The 16,122-nt window shown below is 34.1% G+C and overlaps 1 protein-coding gene across 1 annotated transcript in view; it reads right to left on the bottom strand.

Moving 5' to 3' along the window:
- LOC106666991 (neuroligin-1-like) overlaps positions 1-12,957 on the bottom strand; it is a 641,234-nt gene extending 628,277 nt beyond the window's left edge. The window contains exon 1 of the mRNA XM_014394572.2: positions 12,820-12,957. The gene's annotated coding sequence lies outside the window, so the exon portion shown is untranslated. The remainder of the gene's footprint in view (positions 1-12,819) is intronic.
- Positions 12,958-16,122: the final 3,165 nt, after the last annotated feature.

Raw genomic sequence — 16,122 nt, 5'->3', positions numbered from 1 at the left:
GTAGAGGACTGTACGCCCAGGACTTGGGCTATTTAACGGACGCTTCCTCCGTCGTTGGCCAAAGTATCTGCTCGCGCGACAGATTCTTGACTTAAAACCATACTTTTAACAAAAAATTAAATATTTACTCACTGTTAATGTTTCATGAAAGAAAATAATTAAAAATAAAATAAAAATAAAATTACCTGACACGTGGAGTCTGGAAAGGATGAAATTAAACTGATTTTTTTTTTTTTTAACTAAAGGGTGTAAAAGGATTATTAACACTAAATATAGGTAAACCACGAGTAATTAATGTTGCATTTAGGTTGTAAGTTACCTTTGCAGTAATGTGAAAAATAAAGAAATAGAAGTGTTCGGTTTTTTGTGTTGGAATGGATCAAGTAAAGCGCAGTTGGCTAACGGGGGCTTACAAGTTTTATACAAATATTTTTAGAAATAGAAAAGACTATGACTTAAACTCTTAACCCAAAATAAGTCAAAGTTCACCAAAAGTAATCGTAAAACAAGAATAGTTTAGTTTGACATACTAGAACACTCATTTCGTTCAGTGTGTAATTTATTGGGGAATATTTAATCGAAGTTATTATCGCATAAATGGTTTTTTTTTTGTTTTTTTACGATGGTTCACCTGTGTTTTTGAAAAAAAAGCCCATTTGTATGTATGTCGGGTTCAAATGCAGGGCCGCTGGATTCGAACCCGGGACCTTTAGCTTACAGTGATGAGCGCCGTGTCAACGCCTAAATCGTTGCGGCCACCGACGCCCCCACATTACTGTTATTATTATTATCATTGGTGCATACAATCTGGTCATTGCTTTTACAAAGTAATTTTCAAAAAAGGAAAATTCTATTTAGATGATACACCACAGGTCGACAAAAATCGCTGTAATGCCATCTGTATCACCATTTTCGTCGTGTAAAATGAAGGAGACTTCAGTGAGATATTACTGAATGCTATACTTACGAGATTACAGGGAACCCCTTTACTAGAACTGTTTACAGAAACAAAACTGAAATTCCCATCAAGCATGTACTGTAACTTAATGTACATATTCCCTAAATATAGCTATGAGGGGAAAGCGACGAGCAAAGGTGAATAGGATGGAAAACGTCTCCATGACAACCCAAGCCTCCATATTCCAGATTTCCAATTAGACTAAAACATAGTTTTGGCGAACACAATAATATAATTACGAAACTTTTCTTTCACGAGAATCAGAACTAACGTTGGTACATTATTTTGTACAATGTATAGACAAAAAGATATACAGAAATTTTGAAATAAAACGGAGAGGTCATTTTTTATTATTCTCATTTAATTTTCAGTGCATTACAACCACCTCATGTAACAATTAAATAAGAAATGTATAACAAATTAAAAATAAGAGTTGAGAAAATATCCATTAGTAGTATCCAGTTATGTTAAATGTTGTCTGTTTAATTAATGTTGGATCAATACGACTTTCACTATCATTGCTGATCTCGAGGCCATCCTCTCTTTCGTCGAGGAAGGTTCGGGGAATTTGTTGGGATATGAGGTTTTGGATGTGAATGGGAGGATTTTACGGTGGTTGGGAGGGTTTTATAAAATTTGCTGTAAGGGAAACGAATTTCGTCTTGAATGAAAGCATTAAGTCTGTATGTGTATTTACGTTCGATGCATAAAATGGAACATACAGTTTTCGAAGGATTGTGGAATTGGAAGTTTGGATGTGGCAGATGTTTAATGTTTCGACTTCCAATCCGTATGGCGTTGTATCGTGTTATAAATCAGTATTTTATTGTTGTGATGTAAATCAGACTATTTGTCAAGAAATGGTGCAAGTGCCCTGTATCGTGTCATAACCTCTTGGCTTCTTCAGTCATGTGTGAAGATTCCAGTCAAGCGTTTGTCGATGTACAGTCCAAGGTAAGACACTTTGTCGGCAGTCGGAAAGAAATATTCTTCAAGAAAACTTCAGGAGCGATCTTATCACGGACAGTGAAAGTAATTTGAGTGTATTTGTCTTTATTAAATTGTATTATTTTCTTTCCACATCAAAACTCTAGTAGTGAGATATGTTTTTGTTGGTTTCGAGCGAATATACACAAGATGGATATACAGGATTGGATTTCCTAGAGAGAATCGCTGAATCTTTGCAAATGTGAGTGTGGTAGTTTGAGGATGTTATGGAATGGCAGCTGTGTAGAGCAGGTTTTTTTTTTTTTTCAACGGATACCAGGAACTGGAGGAGTTCCATCCTGAGCACTGCAGCTATACAGCTTATTGTACTTTATCCCTGGCTCCATTTTTTTTTTTTTTTGGGGGGGGGGGTCGCTACACAAGTGTGACTTTGAGCCCCCGATGTGACGGTGTTCTTCCATAGAAGAAACTCATTTTTGAAGGGGGTTGGAACCAAATTCAGGGTTGCTGAGAACTGTCCCCCTCCTTCCATAGATGAGCGCCGTGTCCATTTCTTTCAATTGCGGCCACCGGTCCCCTTAGGCGTCAGAAAAAATCCAGAGGTGACGGTGGGGATCGAACCACGACCGCGGGATCTACTAGCCGAGAGTCTGACGCCTTAACAACTCGGCTACCGCGGCCCTCTAGACCTGGTATAGTGTGGGGGCCAGAACGCTACTTTGAAAAACCCCAGCATGGATAGAGAAAATTCTGAGAAGGAAATGCCTTCAAGGACTTGGAAAAACGGGTCATTGAGATAACTGTGAAGTATTAGTATATAAATATAGGTCGAGTGAAGAATGAGCATGAACAGCAAGCCCGGGTCGCAAACCCGAGCTTGGCTTACGTCAAGAAAGACCCTAGATCGGTACTTCCTCATCACAAGGGATGATTCTGAGACCATCGTTGGACAATTGAGTGGCTGTTGTAGAAACTAAATTGATGGTCAGGGATTGTTTTGCAATTTTAGTATTGGAAGAATTATTTTCAATAGGAGTTTTTTTTTTCCAAAATTTCCCCCGAAATAGGTACTAGACTTATTTATTATTATTGGCCTATATAAAGTAGTAAAATGTGTTGGGTTTTTTAGTTTGGGGAATATTAGGATATACGAGTGTTTCCAAGCAGTAAAGTTGTAAGTTGTACGAAGAATTTCCTAAACATGTAATGAATATGACGCCCTTTTGGGTAAGGTGTTGGACAACTTTCTGAGTAATCAAACTCTAACCCCTAGCCATCCCTAATAACTAAAACTAAATTTTACAACGAATGAATAAATTAATTCAAGCAGAATTTTATGTATAAAGAATGAAATTGCTGATCCAATAGAAAAGGGAATCAGAAATTTTTTAAGGTGATTTTTAAAAATGATCTTTCCAAAATGTGTCCTAAAATGATAATAAATTTTTTCATCTGTTATGATAAACAATAATTGTGTGGCACATCGATCTGCGAAGCAATGATTTCGGATAAAGCTTATATTAGGTTGTTGCCAAGAGAAAACAAAAGGTTTTTCAAATCAAAACCAGTTCCTTTATCTATATCTTCCAATTGTGTAGTTGAAAATAAAAAGTATTCAGGATCAGAGTCAAATCTCTCAACTTATCTTTCATCTCTTCATTTTCTCCTGCATATCCCTCGCTTATTGTTACCATGTAACATTAATGGAAAAAATTAATATTGTTTAGATTTAATAACGAATTTACATATTGCTGCTTTTTTTATTTTCAGCTTGCTCTCTTTAAGATTACAGGCTTTTACAGTTATAAATAATACAATATGATTTTTAAATTACGACATTTTACTTACAATGATTATTCAGAAATCGTGAGATGCGATCTAGTTCGATGTAGCTTTCAGAAAAACATTTTCTTTATCGTGCCACGTTTCAATCTTTATTGAGATCATCTTCAGTGCCTGGGATTTACAAACATTGTTTAAATTTAACAAATACATGTAGGATGTGGAAAACAGTGAATTTATAAAATGCAGAAATTATATATNCCTGAAGATGATCTCAATAAAGATCGAAACGTTGGCACGATAAAGAAAATGTTTTTCTGAAACCTACATCACACCAGACCGCATCTCACGATTTCTGAATAATCATCGACTAACGGTCACTAATCAACACACAATTTTACTTACAATTTTTTTCTCTTCACTTTGGTCACTTTGATGGCAGTTATTATTACAGTTTATCTATGTATTTATTTTGTACTTGTACTTGGGTCAGGTTATAAGAGAACCTCTAGTGCTTTGTCTGTCCAGTTGCCTTCTCTTGCAAGCACACCATATATATTCTCAATCGTTCTGCATCTTAAGCAAGCTTGTACCTCGCCTCTAGGCTCGTGATCGGTTCATTTTCGACTTAAGTCGTGAAGAGGTAAGTCCTGGGCTGCCTCTTAAGCCAACCTATCTGCCTTTTCGTTTCCATGAATCCCCTGATGAGCCTTGACCCACGAAATGCCCAACGTACGAGCAGATAAACCATTCCGCTTTTGGCGTGTTTTTTCCGGAACGGTCAAATGGTTGTTCGTATTTGTTACGGCGACTTGACTATTTGTCATCAATCTGTAACTTTCTGCTCATTGTTAACTGTTCTCCTTTCTAGCGGTTCAAGAACTCTAAGAATAGAAAGTGATTCTGCCTGTTTTGAAACATCAGCCAACTGGATTTTTCGTTCACATACAACCCATAGTCGCTGTATATCAATTAATTTTTTAACTTATTAATAACTGAAATTATAATAGCTACTATCTTTGGTGTTGATTACTAGGGCTTATTGTGTTTGTTCCTTAATTCTAACCTCTTCCTCGTCTAAATGGCATAGAGTACAGTTTCTGGTTCCAGAATTGTTAAAGGGTATAGAATTCAAATTCAACATTCCAGCCCCTACCCGACCAACCCAGTGAATGAAATCAAGTTCTAAATGTTTACACAGATACTTATTGTTGCCTAATTCGAAGTTGATATTGATCTAGCATTGGATTTTTTATCCAAGTCAATTGTTTAAAAGATTTCATTCATACTGTAGAATTTATAATGTACTGTAATAAAAATTATAATGTAGTAAATTTAGCATTAATTAACAATTCTTTGGATTATATAGGTTCAGCATGAGCGATTTTGAATCATCGGGAAAAAGGCAAGACACCAGACAGAACATGCAAAAATAAACAAATCACAACATTCATTGTTTATTCAAATCGGAAGAGTGTAGCCAAATTATTTTCCCACATATTTTAACTATTAACTCGTAAACGTATGAAGTAATACCATATTTAGAACCAATGTTACCGTTATAATTGTGAAAGGGTAATGAATAGCGGTAGGAAAATAATAATTTACCCCCAGAACCCCAATAAATTGTTTAATTGTGTAGTCGGCTACATTTGATGTAAAATATCCCGTTTGAACTTATATGCATGGCATATTTTCGAAATGTTTGTTTACCCCTTGTGAAATATAAGACAATTTCATATAGTATTTACTCACCATCTCACCATAAATAGCCGTCTAAGCCAAACCATCGAGCCATTCTTTAGTGTTAGGCTTAGAAATATAGCCGAGAAAATAAAGAAAAGTGCTGGCCTTAACACCCTTTGGACCAACGATCTCGGAATCTCGTTAATTCAATAAATTATTGTGGCCCGAGTCTTTTAAGTAAGGTTCAAAAACTTTTAGATGGAAACTCATAAAAAAAGTAAATTGTTTTACTTGCTAGATTAAATTAATCGTACAATTAAATTTCAAAATAAGGAGGCTAAAGACGTAAGATTACGTGTTTAATGATTCTTTTGGCTACTAAATCGAAATTTATTATGATATAAATAGATAGAAAACTTTTGTTTTTAACCAATTTTCTTGTATATAATTTTTCGTTGAAATCGTACATACTTTTATAGGAACAATATATATTTACTTTTTGGCTACAATTTATAACAATATTTTCAAAAATGAGGAGCTTATCTCAAAGGATAAGCTAATCCCCAACCGCAGGCTCGGGCAGTGCGAGCTGAGCCACTAAAGGACGAGCAAGGACTCTCTCTCAATTTGTTTGAAGACACCTGCACTTTTTATGTAAATGGCAAGGTGTTAGTTGCGTATGTCATAGATCACATATTTTTATTTTTTTTTAAATCAGAACACATTTATTTTTTTGAAGGTTTTGTTATAATTTATTTGGATCAGGTCCCAATTTTTGTCTTTTCCGATTAATTTGTTTGAGTTTGTGGAACAAATTTTTTTTCATTTTTATTTTACACTCGTAAGGAAACGAGTTTGCTTCGTCTGAAGGGGATTCACGCAAAGGTCGTAATAAGTTTTTCTTTTCTTCTTCTTCTCAAAAAATGGACCGCTGGATTTTAGAGCTGGACAATTGAAGTTTTTTTCTATAAACCTCCGTTAGCAACGTTTTATTATTTTTTATTTTTTATGGCATTGTAAGTTAGAAAAATAAGGTTAAATTAGTAAATAATAATAAATAACTTTTAATTTATTTACGGGGGACCGCGGTAGCCGACTGGTTAGCATGAGAGACTCTCACGCCGCGGTCGTGGGTTCGATTCCCACCGTCGCCTCTGGCCCTTTTTTCCCGATAACCCCCAATTTGAACACACAAGAATTCGTACCATGGCTAATATGCAAGATCATAAGGCAAAAAAAAAAATTATTTACGGAGACGAAGTTTATGCCAACACATACTTTTCTTGAGTTCTAAACCGCTATAATTATTGCTGAAGATTGATGGTAGAATTATTTCCAATTTATCAACATTTATGGATTTTTGAAAAAATGCCGAAACATTTGAATATTTTGATAGATCAAAAATATTTTTTAAATTCTTAAAAATTTATATTCAGGATTTATTGGGGTAAAAAATAAAACCAACTTGGTTGCTAGCAAATAAATTAACCTACTCTACTTCGTCTCTTGGACACAAATCATATATTTTAATAGATACCACCTTCTGTAATTATGATACGAACGTGATTGGTATGTTATCATTAAAATTTATTAAACAAATCACCCACTTACTTTGTTAACTTTATGAGTTGTAGTAGAAACAATTGTTTGCTTATTCGACCTATTTATGGGAGAAAAAAAATTGGTTAAAACAAACGATGCTGTATTAAACCAGATACTACTGAAATATAACTCGGATCAAATTCATTCCTGCCGAGAAAATGGGTTGGCGAGTGCACTCTACATGATAGAACTGTTTTACTTTATACAAATATGAAAATAGTTTTTTTTCTCACTTAAATTTTTAAATTGTGGTTAAATGCTGTCTGTTCCCAAAGCATTTTCTGAAAAAATGCAAAGCACTAGCCTATTAAGGAATTGCAAACTGTCTGATATAAAGAAAAATAGACAAAACATTGTTCTTTTTAATCTTTGTAGGCGGAATGAAACAGTGGTTTGTAGGGGAATAATTAATTTAACCCCCTCCGACACCTCGGAGTGTCGGATATCCCAATAATGGATTAATTCTGTATAAATTTGGCCGATATCAATCCATTTGGTTTAAATTAGCCCAGTTTGAGCTCGGCGAGGGGAGGCAGTTGCCCTGGGAACCGTAATAACTGTCGATGTTTCTGAATATCGAAGAGAAAAAGTCTTAGGGAGGCCCTTTAAAAATCTAATTATACTCCACGCCTCAAAGCATAAGCAAATTCTCATCTGGTTTCTACCTCTTAGGGTTTTCCCCTCTTTTCTTTCTTTTCTTTCTTTGGTCTTTTTTTCTTTTTTGTTTGCTGTTGTAGAGCGAATTTACTTGAGAATTCTCCATTTCATTGGGCCGCTCTCGTGGGCGGGGGCTTCCGCACGGGACCCAAACCAGGTTAGAGCTCGACCGGAATCAAATCAGTACGCCGAATTCAATGAGGTAATTTAGCAAAACTTCCGAGAGCTTTTGACCGCAGCCCGAAATTGCAAATTGGTAAATAATAGCGGGATTGTAGCGGGAAAACCTCCTTGACTTCTAGCACAGCCATATTCGAACATAAACGAACGGCATTTATTAAAATCCATGATCAAAACTCTGCATAATGAGTACACCGTAATTATGTCAAAAATAAATATTATCAAGTTATGTTTTGAGTGTATTTGTGTGTGCGCGTTTTAATTGCTTTATTGTTTAAGTATTTAATTTTAGATTTGGGAATGATTTGGCAATTTTGAGGCACGGCTAGATAAACGGATAAACGGTTACGGTGATTTTACGCCTCTGTTTTATATATCTAATGTTTATTCGCATTCATCTACAATCGTTAAAAATAATGTGTTGTGATTAGTGACCGTTTGTCGATGATTATTCAGAAATCGTGAGATGCGGTCTGGTGTGATGTAGGTTTTAGAAAAACATTTTTTTTTTATCGTGCCAACGTTTCGATCTTTATTGAGATCACCTTCAGGGCTCAAAGTGGTTGTTTTCTGGGTAATTGTGCCATTCTTGCTATTGATATTGCTATCCTGGCACTCTCAACACGACACGCAAGAATTGGCACGATTACGCAGAAAACAAACACGTTGAGCCCTGAAGATGATCTCAATAAAGATCGAAACGTTGGCACGATAAAGGAAATGTTTGTCTGAAACCTACATCACACCAGACCGCATCTCACGATTTCTGAAAAATCGGTTAAAAATAATACAGAAAATAACCCGAGATTGAACTATTAGTCATTACAGATTGTGTTGTTAATCTACTACTCCCTCTATGTAAAAATGCGTTAACATTTTATTCACTTTTGCCTCACAGAAAGTTTTTATTTCTTTTATTCAATGTAAACAAACAAAACCTAACTGAATTAAACATTTAATATTTGAAACAAGACGTAACACTTGAAACCACCATAAGAAAAAATAGACAAAGAGTAAAAAAAATATTCAAACTAGTAACAAATCAAACAAGTAGAATCTTTTGGGTTACTTTCTTTTTTCAGTATTTAGGAATAATAACAATTAAAAACGTTAAAATAATAGTATTTATATTATGTTATTATTGTTATATCTTTTTGGATGTGTCTACTCTTGCTGTTTTGTACGTCAGACGCGTTTCTACCTTTCGCTAATTTCAGTAATAAACTAAACAGATAGGTAATGACCAATATTTGATTGTTTAGGTCTGAATAAATGTACTAAGGAAAAAGGCTGTATTTTGTAAGTTAAGTGCGCATTTTCTTCACAAGAAGTGTTCTGCATTCCTGCTTTCACACATTTATAACCGGTCCATATATGTACTTACTTTTTATTCATCATAAGTTAAAATGAAACTAATGAAAGACTAAAACAGCGAGGCAAGACCAAATTGATTGGAAGCAACAAAAGTACTTGTTCATTACACTGTAGACCTCAAAAAAATCTATGGTTGTTAGACCATTTCATTCTGTGAAATTGGAGAAATAAAATAAACAAGTAAAACCGTAGAGAAAGTCGTGATGAATTAACTGTTCAAAAGGTTTAATCAGTTGACTTTCTTTGGTAAAAATATATATAATTATACTGACAAAACATTTTGTTTATCAAGGGAAAACGAAAACATACGAACGAGCTTCATCGACCAACCAGGCACAAAAGTCTTGATTGCGCCGACACGCCCACACACGAGATAACGGCTCTTATAAATAACATTTGAAAAATGGCAAAAAGGAGGGAAAATTCAAAAGGTGGGGTTGAGATGGTAAGTTGGTGTCCGAGTGGATCGAAGTCACGATAACTCAGGTGGTAGAGTAGCGGCGTATTTAGCCGAAGGTTCGAATCCCTCCCGTGACATTGACTTTTTTTATCTCAACTAAAAACCTTAATTAATTGACTTATAAATAATTTTGCGTGATTATATAAAATCTCTTTTTTTTTTCCCCCAGGGGCAACCGTGATCCGCTCTGAAGTTTTAACAGAACTCGAGGGAGCCCTTGTAGAACAACAGAATTGCATCAGCCGAGAAGTCATCCATCATCGCATTGAGAGCGCGACAAGGAGTATTAACGCTGTAATTTCAACTAAATAGAATTCCCCTCTCGCATAATTTATTAAAAAAATGTGACACGTTTTAAATTAATGTCTTGATAAAAAAAATAAAGACGGATCATGAAAACGCTAAGAGAACTATCTACTTTCAAGAAAATTAGTGATAAGTGCTCAAAGAAAAGTTTTGCATAGCATTGTAGTTAATCAAATACAAGTGTATACTACAAAATACCAATCAGTGCATGTTTCCATTTCGTACACCTCATAACAGATATCGATGCATTTTATGAACGTTCCAAAGCCCAATTGATTCCGCAAGAAAACAAGGTGTACATCAGTGAAATTGAAACTCGAGCGTCCGTAAAAAGGAAAGTGTTGCACGTCATTGCCGACGCGGCAAAAATTGCTGCATTTGAGCTGGGATGTGCTACTTCACCCACCATGTCCGCCGTCCGTAACGCCTTCACATTACAATCTTTCCCGGCTTAAGTAAAATTTTAAAAACCGTGAAGTTATCGTCAAATTATTTCTTGTTCTCCTTTAACAATTATGAAATCAACATCCTTAGATTAAAAATTCAACGTCAGTTCTTAAGAACAATTGTTGGTGCATTAAATATGTTGATATACATGATGGAAAAGTTGATATATAAATTAAAACTAATAACTTTTATTAGAAACGGCATCTTTCATTACAGAGAATTGGCATAACTTGCATAAAAAAATTTTTATGTTGAAATACGCCCGAGATTGTTGAAAGTTTCAGTTATTTAACGTGTCACCTAATTTTAAATTTTCATTAAATATATTATTTTAATCATGTCTTCTATAACTAGAAGATTCAACAGCTCATTAAATAGATTGTGTTATAGCACGAAAACCAAATAAAGTCGTTTATTTGACGATTTTCGTTTTGCAGTTTTTAATTTTAAGTTGGATACCGCGGTGCATTAGCTGTTAGGGGTTGTTCTGGGTTCGAATCCCGCCATGGATCATGGACTTTAATTAATCATAATATAAAAAAAGTGTTTTAACGTAGTTCGTCTGTGACCCACAAGTAGTTGAACGTTAAGCCCTCCAGTTACTTTAATTTAGTGTTTTTTCTAACTTTCTCTTCTTTTTCTTTTAAAAGTATCTAGTTAAAACCGGTTATAATTTAGCCTTAACGCCACTCCAATATTCCTCCAAAATCTATGATAAATTACAAATTTTATATCAAAACTGGAAATAGGTTCTTTCAAATGATAATTGATATATTTTCTACTTCCAATAATTTTACCTAATTGCATCTATGTTGAACAAATGAAGTGGGTTATTTTAATATTAATTTTTTAATATATTTTATATTTAAATAATATAATTTGACTGGTACATTGCCACAAATGATTCTTTTAACAATAATGTGTTAAGCAACAATTTGCCAAATCTAACTGGACCTAAATTTTTTGTTTTATTAATGTGTATTTGCTTATTTATGCGAGATACAATCAAAAATTTCTATATTTTAAATAAAAGTAAGCAGCACAATAATGATTCTGTAAATTTTCACGCCATTTGAATCACACATTAAGAAAAAATCTATTTTAAACAGATTGCCTTGATTATTTAAATTTGTTTGATCCGACAGCTTTTCCAATATACTTTTATATCATAGTTTTTAACCGAAAGAATTGATATTATTATTGTAAAATTACATTTTACGTTCAATTATGTGGTTTGATTCATACATTATCGGTATTAGCTTTTAAACAAACAAAAAATTCAGATAAAAAACTCATTGTTCGAATACCGTAGGTTCGAATACCACAGGTGACATTGGATTTTTTTGTCTCAAATTTCGTTTTTAAAAATTAATATTATTCAGACTGGAATTGAAACCGATAAAAATAATCATTTTCAATAGTGGTTATTTTTAGTTAAATTTACGTAAAGCTCGCAAAATTCCTTACCGATACGTACTATTTCAAGTTGACTTGACAATTAATACTTACACCTAAAAAAAATAAAAAATAAAACTGAAAATCGTTGTTTCACGAGAAATAAAATAAAAATCATCTTTTTTTATTTTTCATATCGTCGACAGGACATATTGTTAGCGACATAGAAGACTGTGAGACCCCAGCGGGTAGAAAATCGGTTTAACTTACCAAAAAAGAGCTTAATCCGGGCAAGAACAAGCAGTTGAATTTTGCAATATTCTAACTTCCAGAGAAACATCAACGCAATAAGATTCCGCGAAGAATTGGAAAAATATACATTAAAATAAGATTAACGGTTTGAAAACTATCTAATATATTATTAAAATCATAATTCATAGATCATCTTCTAAAACAAGATTTGACCTAGTAAAATTCATAGAATTCAAATAAACCAGCTTCAGCAAAATTATAGCTTTTTGCGATTAGTCAGTTTATTTTGGTTGATTATATTATTTTATAAGGGACTCTTTTATTTTAAACGGAATTTTCTCTTTGGCTTTTTTCTACGGTCTTTCGAAAACAAAGTAAAAAGGAAGTATTTAAAAACTAAGTATTACATAAGGTAAGTAAATATTTTACTCGTACTAAACAACATAAAAAAAAACATTTCATATGCCAACAGTTCATATAGACGATTAAGGAATTTTAAGCAATTCTTTTAATAAACGTTTTATATAAATAATAAATAACGTGACGGTTCTATTTTGTCATTTATTGAAAACTGAAGATATATTTGTATTTTGACGTTTGAACTTTAATACATTATTAGTCATGTCATTTCTTCTTATTTTGTTAGATCATTAAAAAGTTGTCAATAAAATAAAAAATTTAGTTTAAAAATGTGAATAATCATCTTAATAGAAGAGCTTTATTTTCGGTTAAAGTGTAATCGAGGGAGATGTTTAATAAATAGTATTTTTACCGTTTATAGTTGAAAGCCGGCGTGTTATCCGTGGCACTGCACAACTATTGCTGGCAACACATGTCACAATAAAAAGAAAATCTCGCGGTTTTTGAGGGGTGGGTCGAGGGAGATCGCGGAGATGCGTTCGGCTGAGGTGACGAGGTGGCACTGGCTACCCTGGAGCTGTTTCGGCCGACATCGGCCCGGGTCGGCGGTCGCCGCCGCCGTTCTTCCGATTTTACAACCCCTCAAATTTTTCATCGATCCACCCAAAAAAATGTATATTTTTTTAAGAATAGAACGAAAGGCCCTTATACAAATAAAAACTATTTTTTAACCCCGGGCTTATTACTCGCCTATTACTATCATATCGTGCTTCAAAATGAGAATTTTGCAGAAATTTATGAAACTCAAATAGATGTGCGAACTAAAAGGACGGCTAACACATAAACACTCAACAAAATAATAAACAAAACACGCACACAAAAACAAAACAACACCTCAAAAAACAGACACTAAATGGACCACATTCACATACCTTGGGAAAGAAACTTTTCAAAAACTACGCATAAAAACAGCACGAAAACCACAAAAACGAAAGTAAAATGACTAAGACAAAATATCGACAAGACAGACCAACTAGGAAAAAACAGAATAAACACTAACATGGAATGCGGAGGCAAATACATCGGACATAAATAAATAAAATAAGCCTTTTTTTATTGGTTTATAATATGTACATAACAATTAATTAAGGTTTTTAGTTGAGATAAAAAAGTCAATGGCACGAGCGGGATTCGAACCCACGACCTTCGGATAAATATTCCGCTGCTTTACTTATGAAGTGGCCACGGGGAGCGGTTTAGTGAAGTGATATTTCTTTTACTTATTAAATATTAATTCATTTACTTTTTAGTCACCAATTGACCAAGTTTCTTCTTTCAATTAATTATTATTTTTATGGTCTTGATTGATATAAAAAGTCAATGTCACGATCGGGATTCGAACCCACGACCTTCGGATATATAAGCCGCTGCGCTACCACTTGAGCTATCGTGACTTCGATCCAATCGGACACCAACTCTCCATCTCAACCATTCCTTTGAATTTTCCCTCCTTTTTGCCATTTTTCGGTAGAGTAGCGGCGTATCAAGCCGAAGGTCATGTGTTCGAATCCCGCTCATGACACTGACTTTTTTATCTCAACTAAAAACCTTAATAAATTGAAAGATATTAATTGGTCAAGCGGACCACGAAACTAGTTAATTTATTTTACTATTAATTTTTCCTAAATTATAGAAATTTTTCAGTCTATATTATTAATAAATTTGCAAAATTCTTTATTGTGCTCTTTAAATATTGCCTGAATTGTTTTTGGCCAGGTTCCTTTTTGAGTTATTATCAATTTTATGAGCTGAGTTCTCGAATATACGTGCAGTTCACACTGAAGTATGACGTGCAGGTTTGACGTCCTCTTGTCCTGCAATTGCGTAATTCATTATCCTCAAGTTTAAGCTGGTAGATATTGCTTGTGTTTTTAAATTAGTACTTCGAACCGTGAAGGAAGTCAGTGATTTGCAACACAAAATGAACGACTCATGTAATTTCAAATCTTTCGAACATTGCATAGGAATTGTGTGGGAGGTGTGAGACGTAATTGGTCCATTGGTGAGTTTGTATGACTTTGAACCACTGTTCCAAACCGTCTTTCAATATCTGCCTGTTTCTCTATTGTGTATTCTCGAATTGGCAAGTGATGACCCCCACGGAATTGGGCTCCTCCGGCAGTTAACAACCTAATCAAGCCCGCCGGCTATACCTTTCACGGGAATAGTACTAGGGCAATAGCAAATCAATACATCTCTTCACAACACCGTGTTTACATCCTAATTGTTCATGTGTTTTTGACTTCTCAGGTACGAAGTGTGATAAAAAAAGAAAACCTTTAATTTTGTACAAGCTGTAAAATAAATTAAAAAATATCGATGTCTACATGCAAATAATTTTAAAAAAAGTCTAAATAATCTCACACATTTTTTTCTTTCTTTTAAATTCTATTGTTCATGTGTTTTTGACTTCTCTGTACGAAGTGTGAAAACAAAATAAAACCTTATTTTGTAAAAAGTGTAAAATAAATTTAAAAATTTCAATGACTACATGCAAATAATTAAAAAACCGGTCTAAATAATCTCACACATTTTTTCTTTCTTTTAAATTCTATTTTTTTACATCGTTCCTTTTTTTTACTCCAGTTTTGCAATAAATGGGTTATATAATAAAATACAGCAGGCCACACAAATAAACAAATATTTAATATTTTAGTACGTTTTTCCTTAAGTTCTAACTGGATATAAATATAACAATTAATATATCAATTTTGCCTTTAATTTTATTGCTTACAATTAATTAAATGTATAATTAAATTGCCTTAAAATGACTATTTTGTTTAAAGTTCTTCTTTTCTTTTTCTTTACATTGAATATCATAAAGGTGCATGTATTTATTGTAAAAATAAATCCTTATTTATTAAGGGTGTTACTAAAGGAAAAAATTAATTACTTATTTATTTTTATAATTTCCTTAACGACGATAGCAAGCGAGTATGTTTTCAGTGTTTCAGTGCAGATTTTAGAGACGGATTGGTTATAGTAATTGAAGAAAGGATTCAACGAAAGTTATTTCAAAAAATTGCGGAGTCGGTGATATTCGAATTGCCTTCTGTAATTGATTTAGAGCCTTGAACCGTGAAATTTTTGCAAAGAAGTAGAATCAAATGAAGATTTCCACGAATTCATTATCTTAATAACTGTGATTAGTGTTTGTGTACTAATATATTCCATTATTAAGCACGAGTTCCCCTCTGTTTATCCTACAATTTCCCTCCCTCTCTCACAACACACACACACACTCACTCTCTCTCTCTCTCTCGCTCTCTCTCTCTCTCTCTCTCTCTCTCTCTCTCTCTCTCTCTCTCTCTCTCTCTCTCTTTCCTCTCCCTCCTCTTTCTCTCTCTCCGCCTCATTCTTTCTCTCTCTCTCTCTCTCTCTCTCTCTCTCTCTCTCTCTCTCTCTCTCTCTCTCTCTCTCTCTCTCTCTCTCTCTCTCTCTCTCTCTCTCTCTCTCTCTCTCTCTCTCTCTCTCTCTCTCTCTCTCTCTCTCTCTCTCTCTCTCTCTCTCTCTCTCTCTCTCTCTCTCTCTCTCTCTCTCTCTCTCTCTCTCTCTCTCTCTCTCTCTCTCTCTCTCTCTCTCTCTCTCTCTCTCTCTCTCTCTCTCTCTCTCTCTCTCTCTCTCTCTCTCTCTCTCTCTCTCTCTCTCTCTCTCT

This window comes from Cimex lectularius, unplaced genomic scaffold (assembly GCF_000648675.2).
Source record: "Cimex lectularius strain Harlan isolate CLEC.00 unplaced genomic scaffold, Clec_2.1 scaffold142, whole genome shotgun sequence".
Lineage (NCBI taxonomy): Eukaryota > Metazoa > Arthropoda > Insecta > Hemiptera > Cimicidae > Cimex > Cimex lectularius.
Note: the sequence above shows the minus strand (reverse complement) of the source record. Positions and strands in the feature narration are given on the sequence as shown.